Consider the following 17,404-nt stretch of genomic DNA (forward strand, 5'->3'; position numbering starts at 1 on the left):
AATGTTTTTGACTGTGTCCATAGATTTGACACCTATGACACTGGCCAATACGTCCGCGGTTATTTGGTTTCTCAAAGGAAAGACCGGTAAGATGGCATATAGCCTTTAAATTGTAAATCTTCTTACCCTCTGGAGAAAGCTCGAGGATTACAAGAATTAGGTCGATGGGCTCCTTAGTACGTGAGCGGTACATGCGGTGGACTTCGTGCACTGGGATCCTGTGCGACGAGGTAGGCTTTAATGAGTTCGGGACTGAGCTCTTTGGGGAGGCCACGTACAACTACTCGGAGGACGCGCTCCTCGCTAAGTGCGTAGGTGTGATACCCTACTGAGTTTGACCTTAGTAGGGCGGTAAGGCGCCTGTGATCGTCTGACGACTCACATTGGGCGCGGATTCCAACGGCAGTCACTCTGGCAATTGGTATTGAAATAAGGTTAGTGGTGAGAAGAAGGACAATTCTTGCCCACACGTCTTTATCTCTTATGAACAGGGGTGGGATCTTTTGTTTTCGGGGCTCCTCCATAGGGGAATCCTCGGTCTCGAAATCGGAATGATTGGTTTTGTGACTGAGATTTAGTGTCTGTCACAGTGACCTTTCGGGCGGGTTGGGATAAGGCTTTCGAGGCCTTGCGCTTTTTATTTTTGCTCCGAGGCCGGCAAATCCGACGAAGGCTACCTGTTGCGGTATGACGCAACCAGGGGTTACGGGGGGTTTTCCCTGAGAGGGATAACCGATTTTAACAATGGCTGAGGCCATAAAACTTACCTGCGAAGGTAGAAGGGGACCGGAATTTGAGCGGGTTGCGGTTTTTCCCGAGGGGAACTACCTGTTATAAGCGGTTTGCGAGGCCGTGAATGCATCCAGATAGCCTGGATACTTAGTTTGGAGGTCCTTGAAGAGGGCCCCTAGATAATCAGGAGGCTCCACTTCGTCACGATACAGCACAACGCACAACAGCGGTCGAGCGAGAACACAGGCACTTTCACACCCAGATCGGAGCACTGAAGAGACAACCGTACTGGACGGCTGCCTCGAACGGAGTCGGCATGTCGCGCGACGTGGAGAGTGTCGTGCGGAACTGTGCGGCGTGCGCGCAGCACACGCATCGGCCGCGACCGCGCCCAGCGCCGCTGCATCCACATTACGTGTCGGACATACCATGGCAAAAATTAGGCTCTGACATTTTTGAATATAAGAAAAAGTATTATATTATATTAGTCGATTATTTTTCGAATTACGTAGAAGTCGGAGCGATTAAAAATTTAAATAGTTCGTCAATTATAAAATTTTTAAAAGAGCAATTTTCTAGGCACGGCATTCCTTTGGAACTAATCTCTGATAACGCGACTGTTTATAGCTCGCGCGAGTTTAAGAACTTCATGTGCGAGTGGGAAGTGCGTCACGTGACGTCGTCACCCCACTATCCGCAGTCGAACGGAAAAAGTGAACGCACAGTACAAAGTGTAAAGCAGCTACTTAAAAAATGTATCGATTCCGGACAAGACTTTTATATTAGTCTACTTAACTATAGAACTACGCCGAGAGATGGGATCTCCGGCGCAGATTTTGATAGGTCGACTTACAAAATTACCAATTTATCATAACTTATTGCGGGAAAATGTTAATAACGTTGCTAATATTATGTCAGTTTTGAGTCGACAAGAGGTGATGAAAAGGCGTTTCGATAAACGCACGAATCCGCTTAGGGATTTGGCAGTCGGAGATAGAGTCCTTGCGGATGGCACTGGTCGCGAGCCGATGGTAGTAGCGCGCTACTACCGATATCGGCTCCGAAAATGGGAAATAATTTAGCAATTTACGCAAGGTCAACGAAATTGCTACTATATATGGATGGGATTAAAGTTTTCACATGGAACGAATGGCAGGTTAAGCTGAGGAATGCCTCCGAGTGAGGAAAAATTATGGTTAAGTTTCGAAGAAATGCGTAAACGAACATCACGCGCCAATGAAGGTCTTCGAGAATATTTTTATGAGAAACTAGGTTTATTGAATAGGTGCGAAATTAGGGGTTAAAAGGCTATTGAATGTATTATACTAGGTGTTGGGTAAATACCCTATCAAGCCGTCAACCAGGAGTCAGGTAGGAATAATACACATCTATAAAAAATACGAGCTTCCTAGTCAGAATCTTGCGGGAGATATGAGGACTCCGAGCTCCAAGTTAAATTGACAGTTTTTTTTAAATTTATATATCTTTTCTTTTCTTTTTCTCTTTGTTTTCATGTTTTTCTTCATTTTAAATTAACGCAAATTTATGTAATTCATGTAAAATATATTTTTCGTCGCTTCATTCTTCAGATATAGTTTACCAAGTAGTTTCCTTTAACTTACAAGCAACAACGCACGTTTCAGAGATTTATTTTCTATGAACCTGATGTCAACAAACAAAATATTCCCCCACTACGCAATCCCCACTATTTTATCTGTTTACGTGTTAGTCGCGTTTTCCTCATTCCTTTTTCGTGCGTAGCAACAAACGGACGTATTTGAGAAAACTATATATGTCTATTTAGTGTAGCAAACAATGTAGTCCTAATTTATTTAAATAAGAGAAATAAATAAACATTGTAAAATAATAAAGATCACAGAAAAAAGGGCATAGACGACGCCGACTTTCAACAAGTCAGTTTTTATTTTTATTGCATGTCAAATTAACACTAGGGGTTTACCGGGAGGTTGCTCGAGATGGTTGAATGAAAAAAGACTAAACCCCTACTCGTATAATATTTTTTTCCATTGCATTTTTTAGTGTGTGTTTCGTCAGCAAGGAGAACACACGCGTGTCGGTTCCCAAAAATGGCAGAGTTTATCATCGAATATATCCAATTGTAGAGAGAATTGTCGTCTTTGTGGAATGTCAAGAGCAAAGAATATCATGACCGATATAAAAACACCTGATTACGAATCATTGTTTTTTAAATATAAAGAGATGTTTCCAAAGTTTCAGTTTGGCTATATGGTTTCAGTAAATTTTGAGACATTGAAAAGGCATCATCTCCAACACAAAAGTATGGGAGTTTTTGGGAAACTTCCAGGCCACAATGCAGGTGGTGGGATATTTAAAGCATTATTTTTTTAATTGCTGTCCAAATGTTGTATTCTGCAGCACACCCCCATCTGATACACGTGAATTACTCCCTGCATCAACCATAATGAACTCGCATTTACAACTGCTATCAACACAATACTGAATGTTTTTTTTTGTAGTTATAGTAGTATGATCCAATAAACCTCCTGGTTCTTTAAGTCCACGTGTTTGCCATTTATAGCATCGATTACATGAGGAGCATTTCAATGGCTCTCAAAATCCTTGGCAACTTGTTTCTATTCATCGGCAGTTTGCGGTAGCTGAAACAAAATAACAAATTGTTTATATTTTTCAGGAAAATAGTTCAACAGTTGAAGCTGATAAAGTGGCATCTACATCCTATGCAGTTCCGAAGACAAAAGATGAAAATATAAAGAGAAAATCTGAAGATGGCCTTATGCCTGTCTTGTTTAGTTGACAGCTGACTGTCTTAGACAGAAACCAGATGAATATGAAAACTGGGTTTTGTCTTGTGCTGCAGATTTAAAGAAAATGGAACCAACACGACAAATCTTTGCTAAGAGGCGCTATTGCTGCCATTATCATGGAAGGACAATTAGGTTTTTTACATCGCAATTCAGTTAAAATAAATACTCCAACAGTAACGATAACTCGATCTCCGATATATATTAGATCCACGCCAACTCTAACAAATTACAGCAGCACGCCATCGCCTCGCTGTTTTATAAATTATTCTCAACAGCCCAATTCTGAACTTTAACCTAAGAAGCTGCCACATAACCAGCAGATAAATACTCCAACACTAACTCCATCACCGACATACATCAGTTCCAAATCTTTTAAGAGATTTGATAACTTCTTTTTTTAGTTGTGTTTTAGATAGGTAAAATAAACTTTATTTTATATATGTTCGTGCCAGACGTAATACTATAGAATTTTGGGCATATATAGTATTACATTTGGGAACACTCAGTAACGCTGTGTGTCGACGTAGTGGTCTAAAAGATGAAGCGTTAATAGAAAAAAATTACAATAAGGAAGGGCAATCCAGTCTGCCTGTTAAAATTGCTTGAAGCAGTAACATATCGCTCAAGTTTCTTCGCATTTCTAGTGTGTCAATTTTGTAATGCCTGCAAGCATCCTCATAACTATAAAATATTATAAATTCCTTGAATGCCAAATATTTAAGGAATTGTTTCTGGATGGACTCAAGCCGTTGTGTGTGTACGACATAGTAGGGCGACCAGATGTAACTAGCGTATTCAAGGATACTTCGGACATACGCAAAGTATAGTGTTTTTATGGTTTCAATATTATTAAAGTTGCGTGTTGCTCGTTATGACTACTCGTTACTACTACATCAACATGATCATTCATAGAGAGTTAACTATCAACGCTTATGCCTAAGACTCTAACAGCATTAACCTTAATAATTTGCATGTTATTATTATTATAGTCGAATGTTATTGAGTTTATTTTACGACTCAAGAGTTATGTGATGACATTTATTAACATTAACAATGATTCTGTTTCTGGAGCAATATTCAGTTAAGGCATCAAGATCTTGTTGTAACTTATGACAATCATCCTGGCTGCGTTTTTTTTGAGATTTTTTTTATCATCTGCAAATATCAAGTGTTGGGCGTGAGCAAAGCTGTTTCCTATGTCAAACAGGTAAGCGTTATACAAAAGGGGACCTAAAATAGATCCTCGGGATACCCCTGAGGGTATTGATACAAAATTACTCTTGGCGCATCCCAATACCACTGTTTGCATGCGATTTTTAATGTAAGATGTTAACCACCGGTAGAGACTTCCGTTTATCCCTAAAGTGCTCAGTTTTTGTAATAAGATTACATGACCGACACGGTCAAAGGCTTTTTCGAAAACTCTAACAGTTATGTAAGTAGAGGAAAATCATAGATGTATGTCATGCTTTAGGTTTTTGTGCATCTTATCATGAAGCAAAATTATATGAATCTTCAGGACTTAATCAAGATTCTGCTAAGTTTAGCTGAGTGGCAATCCATTTGTCCAGTTAGTCTTTGAAAATGCAGATTTTAACAGCAACTTTGGCAGGAGAAGGAACCTTTAATCTTGAAGGAATTAGTATTGTAAGTCCGGCAAATTCAACACAACCTCGGCAATCCTTTCCACAATTGAAAACTATACCTTCGGAAGAAGACACTGCTGAGATAGGAGAAAGGATTAACCATACATAAAATCTTGTGGTAAAGGACTTAAAAAAATATTTTGTCAGCTCTCAAGTGATTTATGTTCAGTTTGGTTCGGCATTTCAAAATGAATAGACTGACGCCTAAAAAACCGTTCTAAATTGTGCAAATTTTTTTTGAAAGTCATGATTCTGTACGAAAAACGTATCGCGCACTATGTCCATTTTACGGTCAACACAATCGTCCATCAGAACAATTAATTCGATTAACTGTAAAACGTTTTCACACCACGTATAGTCTAAATGAGACGTACTACAGTGCGTACAGAAGCCATTAGTTCTATAGAGCGTAGCATAGAAGAAGACTCGAATCAGTCTATCCGCCATCGTGCACAGGAATTGGATATGTGTCCATCCACTTTGTGAAAAATTTCAAGGAAAGATCTTGGTTTGCGTGCTTACAAATTCCAACTCGTCCAGGAATTAAAGCCACACGATCACCTAGCAAGGCGTAGATAATGGGCCCAAGACAAGATTGCCGTTAATCCCGATTTTCCTAAGTGAATTTTGTTTAGCGATGAAACCTACTTTTGGTTGAATGGGTACTTCAATAAACAGAACTGCCGTATTTGGAGTGATGAGAATCCTCAAGTGCATGTTAAGCCACCGTTAAATCCAGAAAAACTAACCGTTTGGTGTGCTTTATGGGCTAATGGAATAATTGGCCCGTACTTCTTTAAAAACGATGCTGGCCAGAACATTACAGTTAATGGTGACCGCGCTATAGAGCCATGATTACTGACTTTTTTGTTCGTCAATTGAACAACTATGATGTCAAGGAGCTGTGGTTTCAACAAGTCGGCGCAACATGTCACACAGCTAGTGCCACAATTGATTTATTGAAGGAAACGTTTGGTAACCGCATAGTTTCACGTTTCGGCCCCGTAAATTGGCCTCCAAGATTGACAATTTAACGCCGCTACACTTTTTTCGGGGATATGTGAAGTCGTTAGTCTATGCCTATAAGCCTGAAACGATTGACCACTTGGAGGACAACATTCACCGCGTTATTGCCGATATTCGGCCACAAATGTTAGAAAAAGTCATTGAAAATTGGACCTCCAGATTAGACTTCGTCCGAGCCAGCCGTGGCGGTCATATGCCATTAAATTAAAATGCCAGAAGTTTCAAATTCAATTTCATGTCAATTTAAAAAAAAAAACACCCTTTATTTATGACGCCATTTGCGCGTGACATATTAACTAGCCGGGACATTACTGATATATTTTTAGATGGAATTTTCAAAACTTCGGAACCGTATAAGCAATTCTACTCAATTCATGTGTATATGTATAGGTAGACAGCCTTCTCGCCAACAAAAAGACTGAAGTTCCATACACATTTTCAAATTTGTGAATTATGATGCCAATCACTTACAAATAGATTTAACTGATGCAGCTGAAGCAGTAAAGCAGGCAACGCCTGAAGGACAGGCTTGTGGATATGTGTGTGTCTTTATATTTAAAAGATCCCAATTCAGACAATGTACAGACTGTAAAAAGGCATTTATATCAGACAATCCTGAAGCCATACACATATTCACTTTGACAGTGAGTAAATCAAAACCTAAAAAACGTATACGCCTTAGGAAGAAGCCTAACGAGGCGATCAGGCCTGCTACGCACGCTGTTTGCATTAAAACTAGAATCATTTCCGGACATGAAATCTTACTTAAATAAGATTACTGATGTTATTCAACAGCTGCATAATATAGGTGCGGGGCTGGAAAATCACTTCCTTGCAGTTATCATGTTAAGTAGTAGTAGTTGAAAACTCATCAGAAAAGATTACTACTGACTCTGTAAGGTCGAGGTTGATTCAAGTGTATGTTAAGCCACCGTTAAATCCAGAAAAACTAACCATTTGGTGTGCTTTATGGGCTAATGAAATAATTGGCCCGTACTACTTTAAAAATGATGCTGGCCAGAACATTACAGTCAATGGTGACCGCGCTATAGAGCCATGATTACTGACTTTTTGTTCGTCAATTGAACAACTATGATGTCAAGGAGCTGTGGTTTCAACAAGTCGGCGCAACATGTCACACAGCTAGTGCCACAATTGATTTATTGAAGGAAACGTTTGGTAACCGCATAGTTTCACGTTTTGGCCCCGTAAATTGGCCTCCAAGATTGACGATTTAACGCCGCTACACTTTTTTCGGGGATATGTGAAGTCGTTAGTCTATGCCTATAAGCCTGAAACGATTGACCACTTGGAGGACAACATTCACCGCGTTATTGCCGATATTCGGCCACAAATGTTAGAAAAAGTCATTGAAAATTGGACCTCCAGATTAGACTTCGTCCGAGCCAGCCGTGGCAGTCATATGCCATTAAATTAAAATGCCAGAAGTTTCAAATATAGTCAATTTCACGTCAATTTAAAAAAAAAAACAGCCTTTAATTATGACGTCATTTGCGCGTGACATATTAATTAGCTGGGACATTACTGATATATTTTTAGATGGAATTTTCAAAACTTCGGCCGAATTTTCAAAAACCGTATAAGCAATTCTACTCAATTCATGTGTATATGTATAGGTAGACAACCTTCTCGCCAACCAAAAGACTGAAGTTCCATACACATTTTCAAATTTGTGAATTATGATGCCAATCACTTACAAATAGATTTAACTGATGCAGCTGAAGCAGTAGAGCAGGCAACGCCTGAAGGACAGGCTTGTGGATATGTGTGTGTCTTTATATTTAAAAGATCCCAATTCAGACAATGTACAGACTGTAAAAAGGCATTTATATCAAACAATCCTGAAGCCATACACATATTCACTTTGACAGTGAGTAAATCAAAACCTAAAAAACGTATACGCCTTAGGAAGAAGCCTAACGAGGCGAATAGGCCTGCTACGCACGCTGTTTGCATTAAAACTAGAATCATTTCCGGACATGAAATATTACTTAAATAAGATTACTGATGTTAGTCAACAGCTGCATAATATAGGTGCGGGGCTGGAAAATCACTTCCTTGCAGTTATCATGTTAAGTAGTAGTAGTTGAAAACTCATCAGAAAAGATTATTACTGACTCTGTAAGGTCGAGGTTGATTCAAGTGTATGTTAAGCCACCGTTAAATCCAGAAAAACTAACCGCAAACGGTTAGTTTTTCATTAGCCCATAAAGCACACCTGAAATAATTGTCCCGTACTTCTTTAAAACGATGCTGGCCAGAACATTACAGTCAATGGTGACGGCGCTATAGAGCCATGATTACTGACTTTTTTGTTCGTCAATTGAAAAACTATGATGTCAAGGAGCTGTGGTTTCAACAAGTCGGCGCAACATGTCACACAGCTAGTGCCACAATTGATTTATTGAAGGAAACGTTTGGTAACCGCATAGTTTCACGTTTCGGCCCCGTAAATTGGCCTCCAAGATTGACAATTTAACGCCGCTAGACTATTTTCGGGGATATGTGAAGTCGTTAGTCTATGCCGATAAGCCTAAACGATTGACCACTTGAAGGACAACATTCACCGCGTTATTGCCGATATTCGGCCACAAATGTTGGAAAAAGTCATTGAAAATTGAACCTCCAGATTAGACTTCGTCCGAGCCAGCCGTGGCAGTCATATGCCATTAAATTAAAATGCCAGAAGTTTCAAATATAGTCAATTTCACGTCAATTTTAAAAAAAAACACCCTTTATTTATGACGCCATTTGCGCGTGACATATTAACTAGCCGGGACATTACTGATATATTTTTAGATGGAATTTTCAAAACTTCGGAACCGTATAAGCAATTCTACTCAATTCATGTGTATATGTATAGGTAGACAGCCTTCTCACCAACAAAAAGACTGAAGTTCCATACACATTACCAAATTTGTGAATTATGATGCCAATCACTTACAAATAGATTTAACTGATGCAGCCGAAGCAGTAGAGCAGGCAACGCCTGAAGGACAGGCTTGTGGATATGTGTGTGTGTCTTTATTTTTAAAAGATTCCAATTCAGACAATGTACAGACTGTAAAAAGGCATTTATATCAGACAATCCTGAAGCCATACACATATTTACTTTGACAGTGAGTAAATCAAAACCTAAAAAACGTATACGAAGGAAGAAGCCTAACGTGGCGATTAGGCCTGCTACGCACGCTGTTTGCATTTAACTTGAATCATTTCCGGACATGAAATATTACTTAAATAAGATTACTGATGTTAGTCAACAGCTGCATAATATAGGTGCGGGGCTGGAAAATCACTTCCTTGCAGTTATCATGTTAAGTAGTAGTAGTTGAAAACTCATCAGAAAAGATTATTACTGACTCTGTAAGGTCGAGGTTGATTCAAGTGTATGTTAAGCCACCGTTAAATCCAGAAAAACTAACCGCAAACGGTTAGTTTTTCATTAGCCCATAAAGCACACCTGAAATAATTGTCCCGTACTTCTTTAAAAACGATGCTGGCCAGAACATTACAGTCAATAGTGACCGCGCTATAGAGCCATGATTACTGACTTTTTTGTTCGTCAATTGAAAAACTATGATGTCAAGGAGCTGTGGTTTCAACAAGTCGGCGCAACATGTCACACAGCTAGTGCCACATTGATTTATTGAAGGAAACGTTTGGTAACCGCATAGTTTCACGTTTCGGCCCCGTAAATTGGCCTCCAAGATTGACAATTTAACGCCGCTAGACTATTTTCGGGGATATGTGAAGTCGTTAGTCTATGCCGATAAGCCTAAACGATTGACCACTTGAAGGACAACATTCACCGCGTTATTGCCGATATTCGGCCACAAATGTTGGAAAAAGTCATTGAAAATTGAACCTCCAGATTAGACTTCGTCCGAGCCAGCCGTGGCAGTCATATGCCATTAAATTAAAATGCCAGAAGTTTCAAATATAGTCAATTTCACGTCAATTAAAAAAAAAAACAGCCTTTAATTATGACGCCATTTGCGCGTGACATATTAACTAGCTGGGACATTACTGATATATTTTAAGATGGAATTTTCAAAACTTCGGAACCGTATAAGCAATTCTACTCAATTCATGTGTATATGTATAGGTAGACAGCCTTCTCGCCAAGCAAAAGACTGAAGTTCCATACACATTTCCAAATTTGTGAATTATGATGCCAATCACTTACAAATAGATTTAACTGATGCAGCCGAAGCAGTAGAGCAGGCAACGCCTGAAGGACAGGCTTGTGGATATGTGTGTGTCTTTATATTTAAAAGATCCCAATTCAGACAATGTACAGACTGTAAAATGGCATTTATATCAGACAATCCTGAAGCCATACACATATTCACTTTGACAGTGAGTAAATCAAAACCTAAATATTTCAGTTGCCTACAATCAAAACACACAATCAATGTGACTTTTGTTACAATTAAAAGAATCACATTGACTTTGTTGTAAAAAAGACCATAATAACAGTGTGTCCCAAGGCCGTGGCCAAGTGTGTGTATCCGAACGCCATATCAACGTTTTGGCTAGAGAAGAAGCTAATAAACCATGTAAGAAAAAATCATATCTTAACAAAAAACGTTTAAGTTTTAATTAAGAATCATGAGCGGAATCAAATTTTCAAACCAAATTGAAAACTAAATACAAACTGTAACTACATAAGACGGAGTTACAGAAATATTAGACGGTGATAGGTATAATCTTAAAAGTTTAAACTCTAAGCGTACTTCCTCACTACTCGAGGAACCGTTTACTTCCACTTCCTCAATTCTATGTTCCTATCGAGCTAGATCAATATTTAACAGATGACATTGATGGATACATCCAATTTTTTAAATTCTGTTGTGTACTAAAAACTACTTTAGCAACGTAGTTGTTGTCAAATTTTAATTAGGTTATAACAGGCGAGGTGGCCTTTCAGGCAGAGTAGTATACGCTGTCGAAAGGGCGTGGCTGTTAAACAGAATGCAATAAATACAATTAGGTCGCTATTAGAGCTAAAATTAAATGATTAAAGAATTATTTGGTGTTTTGAATTTTGTAACGTAAATGTAATACCCGCAAAAGTATTTAAAAAATATTTATATGTTTAGGTTAAAAGATGTCCTGTTTACCGAAAGATTTATTAAAGTATTGTTATGTCCTACATATTATAATGATTAAGTTCGTGCCTCAATATCACGTGAAGACGTGTGAAGCGTCAGGGTGACCGTGCCGAAGACTGAAGTTGGAGTTGGTCGTTGATTGCACATTGCTGAAAGCATTTTGTCGATTAATTTATTTTAAAAATCTCAGTAAAGAGGTCATTGTTTGTTTGCCGCCTTTAGACCAACGAACCAGCACCGAAACAAGAGTTCCACAGCACTGATGTCAAGTCGCTATTCGAATCGCACCGCCCTAGGGCAGATTAGACTTTCAATTATTTTTCGATTTTAATAAACAAATGAATATTTTTAATTCGCCGAATCCCTTTAAATTAATTTTGTTTAATTTTCACTGGTCGTGGGTAAACGTAATGTGAAAACCTAAGGGATCGCGCTTTACCACTACGGCTGGAAATGGCGCTACTTGGACTTCAGTGAGCGCTGCCAGTATGTGACAAAGGCGCTGTGCTAAATAAGAGACAACGTACAAAATGCCACAGATTAAGTTTACAGCGACAAAGTGTTGCCCTGCAATATGTACCGGATATATACGCATGAACACTCAGATGAAACGTAAATTAACCTATAGATCTTCTCAACGTCAAGAATTTGCGGATTGCGGAGGCGAGGATTGCTTTGCAACACAACAGGTTGCATAAATCCAAACCATGAACATACCAAATATTAACCGGCCGATGCAAACATTTATTTTATTAATTGTGAATTTGCGATGTATAATATTTGGTGAAACGACGCCATTTTGTAAAGTGATTGGGGTTTGGAACCCTAAAAAGTACATGTAGACATACGACACTGCACACTGGGCTGTTTGCCTCACAACGGACTCATGGACTTCAATTAATAACGTGAGTTTTATCTCCATCACAGCTCATTATTTAGACAATAATAGTAAACTAATATCATAACTATTGGATTGCTTCTCTTTCTCCGAAAGGCACACTGCTGAAAATCTGCACAATTCATTACAAGCCAAAATCAATGAATGGAAAATTCAAAATAAAGTGGTTGCACTTGTAAGTGATAATGCCGCCAACATATCGGCTGTTTTGCTCATAGCATAAACCTAACACTGACATAGTTCAGCGAGTCGCGAAGCTGAAATGATAGTAAATAAAAGGAGATATAAAATACAATAAAAGTGAGTGGAAAAAAGGTTAATTTTTTCAAGGTTTTTGTTATTTTATGTACAATTTATATCAAAACACTGTGAATAAATTTCTCAAAACTATGTGATGGAAATTTACATCACTTGCATCATCACGCAGTAAATTCACTTGTAATGTATGTCAATTTTTTTTTGTAAATTTTCATTTTAAGTTGTTTTTTAGGGAAACTTGAATGAAAGAATGAAAGAATGAATGAAAAATGAAATGATATTGAAGATTATCTTAGTAAATTACAAGGCGGTTGGCTCTCAGAAGATGGCTTTGATGACCAAGATTCTGATGATGAAAACCGCGATGGTGATGAAGTTATAAGAGTGTTGCAGGAGGAGAACGATGATGATGATGATGGGGATGATACTACTGACATTGATCCTCCTCTTGTAGAACCAGAAAATCATGAACCCTCTCACCCATCAACTTCATCCAATTTTCCATTTGACAAAAGAAGCTTGATTTGGAAAAGGAATCTGGTGACACAGATAAAATAACTTTCTTGGGGAGTTCTACTGCATCAGGTGGTCTATCACACCTAGAAACCCCATATCAATATTTTAATCATTTTATCACTGAAGATTTTATCAAAACATAAATAAATGAATGAATGAACATGTTAGTAGAGGAGGCAAATTTATATATGTATGATACAGAGTAATCCCAATTCATCTATAACATTTACAGAATATGATTTGTATAAGTTCTTTGGTATTAGTATTATACATTTGGTGGTATTATACATGTCAGTAATAAAATTTCCTAGCACAAGATCATACTGGTCGCCAAAGTTTGGACATGAAGCCATTTCTTCAACAATACCACTGAATAAGTTTGAGAAAATAAAGTTATCATTACATTTTAATATCAATGATCTTCACATCCCTATAGGTCATCCAAAACATGCACAGGCTTTATAAAAACTGCCCTGTTATCAAGCATCTCAATGAGAGGTTGCCGCAGTGCCAATGAATCAAAGACTTTCTGTCGATGAACAAATGTGTTCTACAAATATAGGGCATTTTTTAAAACAGTATCTGACTAAGAAGCCTCATAAATGGGGCTTCTAAAAATTATATGTTCTCTGTGATTTGATAGGATATGCCCACAAGTTTGAGGTATATTCTGGACAAGAGAATACAGAGAAACTCCCAGATGAACCAGCTCTTTGTGCAACAGGAAATGTTGTAGTTTGTTTGCTTCAAGGAGTGCCAAGAAAGCAAAACCACATCATATACTTTGATAATTTTTATACCTCTTTGCCATTGTGCAACAAACAGAATACCAAATAATAAACTTCCAGAGAAGAAAAAATTCATGAATAAATCTGTGCCCAGAGGTAGTTTTGAGGAAAGAGTGTCTGTGCATGACGGTATAGAATTGAGTTGTGTGACTTGGAAAGATAATAAGATAGTAACCCTGTTATCTTCTTATTCTGAAGCATTGCTTGTAACTAAAGTCAATAGATTAGACAGGATAACAAAATGAAAAATTATGCACAAAATTCTGCACAAAAAGCTCAATCACAAATCATATAAAAAAATTATAAAAAAAATGTATTTTTCTTCAAGAAACATACTTTTATTAAGCCAATTATATTTAACCAGATCCTTATTTATACTTCATATTATCATCTCCATATACAGGGGTATACCCGAATTCAGTGGCCATTCCCCTTTGTCAGTGGCCCACTATCATGTATGTAGGTAGCACTATAATCGCAAATTAAGCAGCGTTTTAACTTTTAAAGAATAATATAGGATACTTTTCGAGAAAAAAATCAATATAACAAGTTTCAAGAAAATACATGACTAAACCAAAGGAAAGAAGAACCAGAAAATAAAAAAGAAAGTTCTGCAGAGAAGTAGTAGCTATCGCGCAACTATTAATTCAAATAACTAACGCCGACCTACCAACAAAGTTTTGAGCAAGATATTGCAATTCATATGAATGTTAATTGTTTATGAAGGGTTTCTATAGATAAACAATTAATACCCACTTTTTTCCCTACTGATTTTGCAATATGTTTAGAGCAAGATCTCATTGCAAATCAAATTTGTAAATATGAATTGTTTCCTAAAGTTTCCATAAAGAAACAATTAATATACACTTTTTTTTTCAACTAAATAAAATTTACACCCATCATAGGTGGTACAACTAGCAACCACTCTGGGCTGCAATTGATAGATTAAGCTTATTTCAGTTCTGTAAATTTAGAAAGTACCGTTTATTTTAATGAAAGATAGGCCTGTGCGCTTGACCACAATTATGACTGATAGAAATCAGTAATGCAGTCTAAGTTAAGAGCGAGTAAGAAATATTAGTTTTTTTTGAAGATGATCCTATTTAGAAACTAGAATCCAGTAAAAATTATATTTATCCACCTCACTATACCAGATATGAACAAAACGTACACCCAGACATTGGAAAATACTCATCAGACAAAAAAATCCATTGTAGGAATCAAACCCACGGCTGTGGATGCAGAAAGCAGTGTCCCTATTCACTGCATCACACAGCTGTCATTTTAAATATTTAGACTTAAAAAAGACTTTTTTTTTATATTACTATGCACAGATTTGAAAGTACAACAAAATATCACTTATGACTGCGGAATAAAAAACCTCTGTCCAAACCTGATAAGACCCAAAAGGTTTGTTGACAAACCTATAATTTAATACTCATCAACAAATAGAAAGATTTATATTATACTTAAGTATGAAACATTCTTGTAAGTTGGTCAGCAGATTGTTGACAATCTGGAGACCAACATAACTCAAGCAATCATAAATCTTTCTTTTCTTCTTTATATAAATAAATAATTTCATTTGTTTTTCATACATACTCAGGTAAATCTAGACAACCAACATCCTTTAGTGTAATAGATATTTTATTAAAAGAGAACTTATCAGAAAAACTAAGTAAACAAGAACCAAGCCAATGAGTTTATGGGTTATAAATTTTTCGTTTAACTAACTAGGTTTGATGACAAAACCTATAATTTAATATCAACAAATAAAAAGGTTCACAGAAAAACCAAATTAATCAACACAATTCAACAAGTCTAGAACTGAGCAGAGGCAATAGGCCAATTAGGTGTGAGGACAAAACCCATAATTTAATACTCTATCAATGAATAAAAAGGTTTACAGAAAAACCAACAAAATAGTTCAACAAATCAATAACTGAGCAAAGCCAATAGACCAAATAGATTTGAGGAAAAATCCCATAATTTAATACTCTATCAACAATTTAAAAAAAATGGCTTTTCACAGAAAAACCAAATTTATCAACATAGTTCAACAAGTCGAGGCAAGAGGCAATAGACAAACTAGGTTTGATAACAAAACCTATTATTTAATATTTTATCAACAAATAAAAAGGTTCACAGAAGAACCAAATTTATCAATATAGTTCAATGAGTTACTACTAAGCCTTAGTCACAATGTCAGGGTCACTTCAAATGTTGACCCTGCAGTATGTGTATTTTATTACTTGTTCAATCATTGGTATTAAAGGTCTGCAATCTGTACCAATTTCCATTTAGAGCAGAGAAACCGAGTTGCGGTCAACTATAGCCAGGTGAAACCCAGGGAAGCCTAGCTTGAGCGACCAGCGGTCAAGTGAAAAAACGAAACAGAATTCTCTTAGTAACGCTGATCATGTGCTTTATTCTGTTTTTTTGCCTTATATTGATTAGGTGGTTGGTCTTCTTCTTAGTAAAGAGGATAGATTTACATCTCCGCCATTTTATTTTTGATTTAAATTAGAAGCATTTGTGATGACGAAGCATGGTATTTCACCAGTTGCTGCCAGTGGAGTTTACACTTCATAGTCTTTCACTTGTTTCATCGTTAATATATGATGTTATTTGTAAATTTTTAGCACTGCACACATTGCAAAGATAACCACGAAATGAAATACACTTCCAAATTCCAGAATTGATCAGACAGTAGCCAGCCATTTTGAAACTTCTTTGCTTTATTATCGATTTTGATAAAATAAAGTGATTACTGACTTCCGCTTCCGTCTTTTGGTTCCGGACTTTGGCCAGTGTTGCTAGCCCTGAAGCACAGTAAAAATACAAATACTCCAAAGAGAACAAGTGTATTGAATGAACAGAACCAGCGACACGATTACCGCAAACAGTATATTTAAGAACTGTTTTAGTTATATCTTCTTCTAATACTTTGACACCTATAAAATTCTCGTGTCACAGTTTTCCTTGCCATACTCCTCCGAAACGGCTTGACCGATTTTGATGAAATCCGGTATCTATGAGAATAGGCCAACATCTATTTTTCAAACCACTAAATCCTAGGGGTAGGGTAAAAGTGGGGTATGACTAGGGTAGGGGTAGGATAGGGGTAGGGTGGGGGTAGGGTAGGGGTAGGGTAGGGGTAGGATAGGGTTAGGGTGGGGGTAGGGTAGGGGTAGGGTAGGGGTAGGGTAGGGGTAAGATAGGGGTAGGGTGGGGGTAGGGTAGGGGTAGGGTAGGGGTAGGATAGGGGTAGGGTGGGGGTAGGGTAGGGGTAGGGTAGGGGTAGGGTAGGGGTAGGGTAGGGGTAGGGTGGGGGTAGGGTAGGGGTAGGGTAGGGGTAGGGTAGGGGTAGGATAGGGGTAGGGTGGGAGGTAGGGTAGTAGTGAACGGGGTGGCCGCTCACTGACAATTTTTAGTTAGCCGACTATCAGACAACTAAATTGTCCAACTAAATTGTAAACGTTTCTACGTTTACAATTTAGTTGGACAACTTTATTTTATAGAATAGCTGCTGTCGATTTTCGATTATGAGTCAGACGCGAAAATGCGGAAAAAAGAGCTCTTTTGATAAAAAAAA

General features: G+C 37.7%; 1 long non-coding RNA gene across 1 annotated transcript; it reads right to left on the reverse strand.

Annotated features, from left to right (window-relative positions):
* Positions 1-2,614: 2,614 nt before the first annotated feature.
* Positions 2,615-16,556, reverse strand: LOC128199718 (uncharacterized). Its single transcript, XR_008252292.1, has 2 exons — positions 9,177-16,556; positions 2,615-3,371 (listed from the first exon to the last, which is right to left on the reverse strand). It is a non-coding gene; the product is annotated as an uncharacterized LOC128199718 (long non-coding RNA).
* Between the last annotated feature and the right edge of the window lie 848 nt (positions 16,557-17,404).

The sequence above is a fragment of the Bicyclus anynana genome, chromosome Z, assembly GCF_947172395.1.
Source record: "Bicyclus anynana chromosome Z, ilBicAnyn1.1, whole genome shotgun sequence".
Lineage (NCBI taxonomy): Eukaryota > Metazoa > Arthropoda > Insecta > Lepidoptera > Nymphalidae > Bicyclus > Bicyclus anynana.